Source organism: Pteronotus mesoamericanus, unplaced genomic scaffold (assembly GCF_021234165.1).
Source record: "Pteronotus mesoamericanus isolate MK-2021 breed Mesoamerican mustached bat unplaced genomic scaffold, CSHL_Meso_final contig_27, whole genome shotgun sequence".
Lineage (NCBI taxonomy): Eukaryota > Metazoa > Chordata > Mammalia > Chiroptera > Mormoopidae > Pteronotus > Pteronotus mesoamericanus.
Window position 1 is genome coordinate 16,357,776 of NW_026555115.1, and position 8,910 is coordinate 16,366,685.

Genomic DNA, 8,910 nt, shown 5'->3' on the forward strand with positions numbered 1-8,910 from the left:
ATCCTCATTAAGACACAGTTTTGAGGGCTCCGAAATTATCTCCTTGCTGCAAAGTAAAACACCTGGATTTTACTTATCAGGGCATTGTGAAGCAGAGCAAGCTTCAGTGGATACAATGTATACTTTTGCAGGGCTACAGTTCCCAATGCTTCACAAAGTGCTCTCCAACATCAGTACTCATTAACTGGAGGGCATTCTTAGCAAAGTAAGTTTCAGGGGATTTAATGCATCTCTTTTCCAGGCCTAATTGTCCCGGGGGAACCACCCAATCCAGTTTAGGGCTGTACCTGCCTCTACTATTATTTCACTGACCTGTCAGGTGGCCAGGCAGAGCAGCCAAGAGATAAGGAGGCTTCTTTCAGAGAGAAGGAGGACTCTGGACATATCAAAGCCGAGGGGTGAGGGTATTTTGCCCCTTATCCGTTTCCCTTGAGTCCTTTCCTGATGGCCCCCATGCAACTGTGCTTGTCTTAGGTTGCCCCTGCCATCAAGAGGTCTTACCCATCATTGACTAACCAGCCATCCTTTGGGGCCAGGTAGGGTGATGTGAGGGAGGCAGGGGCTGCACCTTTGCCAGGGGGACAGATTTTGTCTCCTCAGTGGCCTATTTTCCCAAGGCCTCCTTGCTTAGCTCCAGCCTTGGGGCACTCTCACCTGTCGGCGAGGCTACAGTCCCTGAAACTAGGCAGGACAGTTTCCAACAAAAAAGTCATAAAAAAGTGGGTATAGAAGGAATATATCTCAACATAATAAAGGCTATGTATGACAAACCCACATCTAATAGCATACTCAATGGTGGAAAACTGGTAACTTCTTTTTTCTAAGATCCAAAATAAGACTTAGATGCCCACTATCACCACTTCTATTTGACATAGTATCAGAAGCCCTCGCCACAGCAGTCTGGCAAGAAAAAACAAATAAAAGGCATCCAAGTCAGGAAAAAAAGAAGAAAAACTCTCACTATTTGCAGATGGTGTGATACTATATATATATTATATATATAGTGTGTGTGTATATATTTGTGTGTGTGTGTGTGTGTGTGTATACTGTAAAGACTCCAACAAAAGCTATTAGAACAAATAAATTCAGTAAAGTCCCAGGATACAAAATCAATACAAAGAAATCTGTTGCATTCTTTACACTAAATAACAAATGATCAGAAAAATAAAATAAGAAACCAATTTGATTTACAACTGTACCTAAAAGCATAAAATACCTAGAAATAAGTTTCCCCAAAAAGGAAAAATACCTGTTATCCAGAAACTATGAAGCATTCAAGAAAGAAATTAAAGAGGATACAAATAAATGGAAGACTATACCATGCTCATGGATTGAAACGATTAAAATGGTTAATTTTCCTTACTCCAAAAACAATATGCAGATTCAATCAACATTCTTCTCAGAACTAGAATAATTAATCCTAAAATTTATATGAAACTAAAAACACCCTGAACAACTGAAGAAAATTAGCCAAAGAAGGAACAAGTGGAAAGTATCATGCTCCCTAATTTCAAACTATACTACAAAACTACAATATAGAAACAGTATGGTACTGGTACATAAATAGATATACAGATTGATGGAATATAATAGAGAGCCTCACTTATACAATTAAGCTGTGACAAAAGGAGGCAAGGTTATACAATAAAGTAAAGATAATCTTTTCAACAAGTAGTGCTTAGAAGACTAGACCAAAATATACAAAAAGGATAAAATTGAACCACTTTTTACACCATATACACAAATAAACTCAAAATGGATTAAAGACTTATATGTAAGACCTGAAACCATAAAACTCCTAGAAGAAAACACAGGCAGTAAACTCTTTGTCATTGGTTTTAGCAATATCTTTTGGGATATGTCTCCTCAGGGAAGGGCAACAAAAGAAAATATAAACAAATGGGACTACATCAAACTAAAATTTTTCAAATAAATATTTATTGAAAAAATGCAGAATAAATGAATTAGGGGGTGATTTAACTTGAAGATACAATAAACAACTTGACATATTCAGAAGGCTGTAATGCAAAAAATAAAAGACATGTTCAATATTTCTTAAAAAGGCAGAACTTGAACCAAGGGATAAATATAAACAACCAATAGGTTGCACGATAATTGTATAAAGTATATCACTTATCTTAAGAGCTTCTTCCCAATATAATGCATTCTACACATACATTTACCATCTTGTTAAAATAAATTTTACAACTTAATATTTCTCATGAACATCTTAAATAAGTGCCATTTTCATGGCAAGTCCACTGCCAGCAATGGATGTACTTATACTATCAGCAAACACTCTAACGTTAACAGTTTCACTAAGGATATGATCTTTATTCCTCAGCTATATTTCAATATCCTGTATCAGTTACTCTCATGTCAGGAGAAAAGAGAGCATATTCTCCAAAAAGGGTGCATTAGAATCCCTCTCAATTCAGGTACTGGCCCTGGGGACAGTCCCTCTGAAACCCCAAATGAGTAACTGCAACGATCAACCAATGGCACAGAACGAAGTGCACTGGGTACTGGGGAGAGAAAAAGCAGTTGACAACCACTGTTCTGCATGAAGCAGGAGAGTTATACTTATGAGTGACTAGAAAATAAAAACTAACTTCAAAATACTGAAGGGCTTCATCCAAATTGTCAAATATTATCAAAGAATTTTTCCAACAACTATTCAGCATGAGTTTTAAGAACAAAATATATACAATATGCTTTATATTATATATATTTATCACATATTCAGGAATACTGAAATGCTTAATCTATCTAGTAAATTGAAATTTAAAACTTTACATTTCTATATTTGTCAGTATATGGGACTCTGAAGGTGAATCTTGAACTCAGAAAAGTAAATCAATTTTTGAGACAAGCCACATAACCGGTCGGTCTGGCTAACTGCTGTTCATTGGGGATTGGTGGAACTGGGGCAGGCTCTGATAAAGAAATAAACCTGTTAAAGGAACATTCAGGGTTCCTGCAACTGGCTTTTGGGACATAACCACTCTTGTGGTGGTTCCTTGCCATCCTCGTTTTAGCATACCTTTCACAGCCTCTTCCCAGGAAGCTGGACAAAGACTGAAAAGTCATCAGCAATTATTGAGGTATATGCCTGAGAGACCAGGGTGAAAATTCATCTCCTTGTTTCCTCTCTAAGTGTTTTCATGATCAACTGGATTATCTCAGACCACTAGTGAATGTTGAAGGTTGCATAGATTCCAGGGAACTCTGTCTGATAGATTTTCTATCCCACTGGCCAAATTTCCCCAAGCTCAGAATTTGCAGATTTTACAGCAGATAGTATTCTTTTCCAAAGATATCTCACATTATTCATATCATTAATAAGCAGATATGAAGTTAGGAGCTGACCATACACTGGGGGTGCAGCAATTCCTCCAGGAGTCTCATGCTCCTGTATCTCACACTGATCCCACAACTCTTTGAAACTAAAGCTGTCATCAAGGTCATGGCATCTTCTCAGCCAGTCCCCCCACTGCACCTTCCTGATAGTCAGACTCCAGACTGTCAAATCAAAAAGATTTTACACCACAAAACAAAGCCATCAAAAGAATTAAAAGACAACCTTCTGAAAAGGAGAAGATACTGGCCAATGATACATCTGGTAATAGGTTGATGTCCAAAATATACAAGTAATTAATACAACTCAACACCAAAACAACAAACAATTTAATTTTTAAAAAGAGAGCAGGTAGAAGACCTGAAGAGACATTTCTCTAAAGAGAACAGACAGATGGCTAACAGACATATGAAAAGATGCTTAACAATATTAGCTGTTAGGGAAATGCAAATCAAAATCACAATGAGATATCTCTTTGCACCTGTCAGAATGTCTATCAATAAATCAACAAACTGCAAGGGTTGGCAGGATGTGGAGAAATGAGAACCCTTGTGCGCTGTTGGTAGGAATGCAAACTAGTGCAACCTCTGTAGAAAACAGTGTGAAGTTTCCCTGTAAAATTAAAAATAGAGCTACCATGTGACCCAGCATTCTATTTTGAATATTTGCCCCCCAAAATAGAAACAATAATTCAAAAAGATGTATGCCTACAATGTTCAATTCAGCAACATTTACAATAGCCAAGATATGGAAGCCACCTAAATGTCCATCAACAGATACATGGATAAAGATGTTATAAACACACACACGTGCACACGCATACACACACAGAAGGGTGGGCAAAAGTAGGTTTACAGTTGTCAGTATGAGAAACAAACTTATTCTTGTATAATTATAATCAGAACCTGCATGTCTTTTTCCACATGAACAGCTGCATACTTCCCTTCGCCAACGTGTATATATATATTTGTATACACCGTGTATATTTATATATGTATATAAAATTACTCAGTGATAAAAAAAGAATAAAATCTTGCCATTTCCAAGAATATGGATGGACCTAGAGGGCATTATGCTAAATTAAATAAATAAGGCAGAGAAAGAAAAATACCATTTGATTTCACTTATATGTGGAATCTAAAAAAAAGAATAAACAAAACAGAAACAGACCCATAAATACAGAGATGGCTGCCAAAGTGAAGAAGGTTGGAAGGGTTAGGAAAAAAAAATAATGGGAGCAACTGAGAAAAGGAAGATGGGATGTTCTACTTTCTGAGCCCCTGCTCTAAGCCCAGCACCCATATAGCATTAATATGCACCATGCCACCAAAGCCGTACCACAGTCTCTGCAATGGCTGCTGTTATTCTTAAATATACAAGGAAAGAGAGGCTCAGTGCAGTTAAAAAACTCAACAAAGCTTTTGGTCAAACCCAGCAAATCTATCTCCATTGAGATTCAAATTGAACATTCTTGTTCTGCTCTGCTGCTTCCAAGTCTAGAATGACATCAAAAAAGAGGGGTAAAACACAGACAAAAAGAGGGGATGGGATTAAAGTTTTGCCAGCTGGCAATCCTGCCTGTCAATATAAAACAGAAGGAAGATAATTCACTCTGTTTAGCCATGAAAATGACATAGAGAAGAGGAAAAAGAAGTCCCACCAATTTATTTATTTCCTCCACATATATTTATTTAGTATGTAGCATAACATGAGAGTCAGGAATGTAGGAGACAATTAGAAAAAGAGAAAGTGTGTAAATTTGAATATCATCTCTGCCCCATACAGCTGTATAACTTTGGACAATGTCCTCCTTAACCTCTTGGCATCTCAAGTCTCCCATCTTCAAAAACTAATAATCTACCATGCAGATTTTAGTTAACATATATAAAGAACTCAGCACAGAACATAGCTAATAATAGGTGATCAGTAAATAAAATTGCTATTGTTACTGAACAAAGGTCATGAGTTCATTGCTTGCTGCTTACAGAGAAGCTAAAGGCTGAGGCAGCGGGTTTACCCAGAGAAATAGAGATTTATTCTACAGGCCACCAAAGGGGGAAACCAAAGACAAAGTTTAAATCAGTCTTTCCTCCCCCAAACAAAGGATCAAGGTCAGTTTTATGAGTAAAAAGAGGTTATACATATTTATTCATTCTTTTTTTATAATAGAGAAAATCAAACTTTTAAAAATATTTATATCTTCATTGCATTCACATATAAAGAAGAATATAATATTACCAAAATATTGTCTTTGAAGTTAGAAATTTCAGGCTTCCATTTTTGAGAATCAACATCAGCATCAATGGGACAAGTAGCTGTGTTTGCCTGGGGCTGAGGGAGGTGGCATGGAGGAGTAAATAGGAATGGAAAAGGGAGGAGCTGGAGATTGGGGAAAGTGAGAAAAGGTGGAATGGGAGGAGGGGAGGAGAGTAAAAAGAAGGGAAGGTAGTGAAGGGCAAGTCCCTTGTCTAATGTCCCTGGAGAGCCCTCTTGTGAGGATCCAGGCCCAATGGCTCTGGGCAGACAGGTGCCAGGGTGGGATCTCCTCCTGTCATATTCCTATCAGTCTCACTAACACAAGGACCCGGGAACTGGGGGAGGAAGGCAAGCACACAGGCAGTGGAGCAGGGATGCTTGTAGCCAGGAGCTTTGGAGAGGGACAGTTCTGAGGAACCAGAAAACTCAGCCTTAGTAAATGCCCTGAATTTGGTCCCTGTGCCCCTACCCCCCACTGCTCAAGTCCCTGTCCCACTCCCTCCCACAGGGCCTCTGCAGAGAACGAATCCTGGTCACAAGTGAATTGGGACTCCAACTCCATGATTTAAGGATGGCCTGGCCTCACCTCTTTGCAGCCCAGAAGCTGTGGAGTCCCCAGCACCTGGGGCAGCAGATTCATTTCTCAACCAGCTAGAGATGAACATGCCTTCCAGCTGCTCTAGCCCCCAGCTGGGTCTAGAGCACCTGGGTTCAACTCTGTGTCTTCTGCTTTCCATGCCCTTCTTTTCCCTCCTTACACTGTCCTCCCTAACTCTCCTCATACTCCTCCCTAAACCTTCCCCTACCAAGCTGGCCCAGCTCACTGGTAGAGCCCATCCTATCCCTCCAGGGTCCTGAACCCTCACCAACAGGAAGCCTGGTAGCCCCTTCTCTATGAGTACTGTAGAAGAGAAAAGAGGTTCTATGGAAAGTAACCTCCTAAGGTAATGTGATCATAAATTCCTAACTGGTCAGATTATGGTGGGTAGTCATACCCCAGGCCTGTAACTTCCTCAGGAAAAGGTTTATCTTTGCCTTAAGCAAGCCTTGTCCATTATTTTTGTGCATCTAAGTTAACATACCTTTGAAATGACTCTTTTCAGGCTCCTAGTTCTAAAACATGACCACCCCTCAGGAGAACAAGCACATAATCTGAACTATGCTGTAATCCAATCCAATCTCCATTTTGCCTTCTACTACCAAGGTGTGATCTTTACTTTCCCTTCTTTATTTCAAATGTAAAAAACAAAACAAAACAATAACAGAAAAATCCTGCAGAACTGTTATTCAGCAGAGCTTTGAGATCCTGCGGCCCAGCATATGTCATCAGTTTGGCTCAAATAAACTCAAAAATTTTCTACAGGTCTGAATATCTCTTACATAAACAGCACCTTCAACTCTGCCTTTGCCAGTCTCTGCTTGCTGCCCTCAACACCCCATTACTGGGCAAAGATACCAGTGATCACACTCATGACTATTCCCAGTTCTGTGATGATGCCGCATTCACACCTATGCTCCTCCTGGGAGCTAGCATGGCTGAGAAAACATCAAAATTTATTAATTCTACTTCAGGGAGAATCTCAGGTTAGGAATTTGTTCTATGTGGCCTCAGGTTTGTGGCCACAGAGAACAAAAAAATTATAATTTGGCAGAGTTTATCAGTCCTGTGTGTGTCCAAATTTGTTCTCTGCACCAGATCTTCCTTATTAACTGACCACCCCCCTTTTTAATGAGCTCCCAATTGGTAAAGGTAGCACCTCTGCTACTTGAGTTCCATGAGTTTTGGTTTTCCTGTGTCCTTGGGGTCAGTGGAAGGTTATTTAGCTACTCACTCTGCCTGCTTAAGCCTCTGGGGCCAATCTGATCTGGCATGAATGGGTGGTATCTCCTAAAGGACATTTAAAACTAGAAAAAATCTTTTAGGGTCTGGTTTTATTGTTAAGGCCCAGTTTCATTATTGTTGTCCTTATTACTGTCACTATTATGTGTATACAAGGTCAAAACAAGTATTTTTTACCCCTGTGAATTTATAGTGTAGTAGCAGAGACAAATAAATAAATTAATGATTACATATGTTGCATCAGGTCATTATCTAGAAACTAAGGAAGTTTTACCACCCAAATCCCACCCCAAGCAGGCTCCCACCACTGAGCCAAGAATGTTCTCTTGAATTAAACCATTTCTGTTTTAATATTTCCTTTTTTTTTTTCCCATTCTTGACCTAGAGATGCCCCAGACGTGATTTTAGGACCTCACTGCTGAGAGCTGTACCGCATGGTCCCCTAAACTCCAGGCAGGTGCCACCCTGCTGCAGGGAAGTTCCAGCTCCTACCTACCAAGAAATAATAATCTCCAATTGACATTGAATTACAATCCAAACTCTAAAGCTATTTCTCAGCTATAAACTAGAATTTTTCTCAATATTATTCCTAATGAAAGCCAACCTAGATTGCCTGCAATAGGCTCTTCAATGACATTCAGTGTACTGGTTGAATCCCTGACTTCACACTGTTCAGGATTAACAATGATTAAACCAATCAGCTGGGCCAGGCACTCAGGCATGAAGAACAGGCACCTGAATGGACTTGGCTCCACAATGATAGGCACAACTTGCTCTTCCTTTCTTTTCCACCCCAGCAATGTTATGACCAATGACTTTACTTTTATTTTTTATTTATTTATTTTTTAATCTTATTTTTTTTTATTTTTAAATCATGCTCCTTCTATTATAGTTGTCTCAATTTTTCCGCCCTTGCACTCCTCTGCCCATCCTACCCTGGCCTCCACTCCCAGTCAATACCCACTGTTGTCCATGTCCGTGGGTCCTTCTTTCCACCATTGTCCTCCTTCCCCACCCCCTCCGGTCACCTTTAGTCTGCTCCATGTTTCCATGCCTGTGGTTTATTTTTTTCCTTAGTTTATTTTGTTGAATATATTCCACATAGAGGTGAAATCATACGGTATTTGTGTCAAACCTGCTCGGCCGGCTGTAGGGGACATGCCACTGCAGGGGAGCGCCGCAGAGAGCGCAGCGCTCCCTGAAACCTGAGAGAAACCGTCTGGGGCCAGCTGAGGTGGGAGCAGGGCTCTGAAACCCACAGAGCCCGTCCTGGCGTCGTGGATGATGAGGAAGAAAAACACAAACGTACAAACACTTCTCTGTTTGCTGGGAGAGCAGATGAGGGCACTTCTCTCCTACCGGAGAAGGCTGTGGCACATCCCCCTAATGAGAAAGGCCCCATTTCCCCTTCTTCCAAGGCTTTTATTGAAAATCTTATAAGCGGGCTATAACAGGA

The 8,910-nt window shown here is 40.0% G+C and overlaps 1 pseudogene; it reads right to left on the bottom strand.

The window, feature by feature from the left end:
* Positions 1–2,856: 2,856 nt before the first annotated feature.
* LOC129071646 (COP9 signalosome complex subunit 8-like) lies at positions 2,857–6,279 on the bottom strand (annotated as a pseudogene).
* Between the last annotated feature and the right edge of the window lie 2,631 nt (positions 6,280–8,910).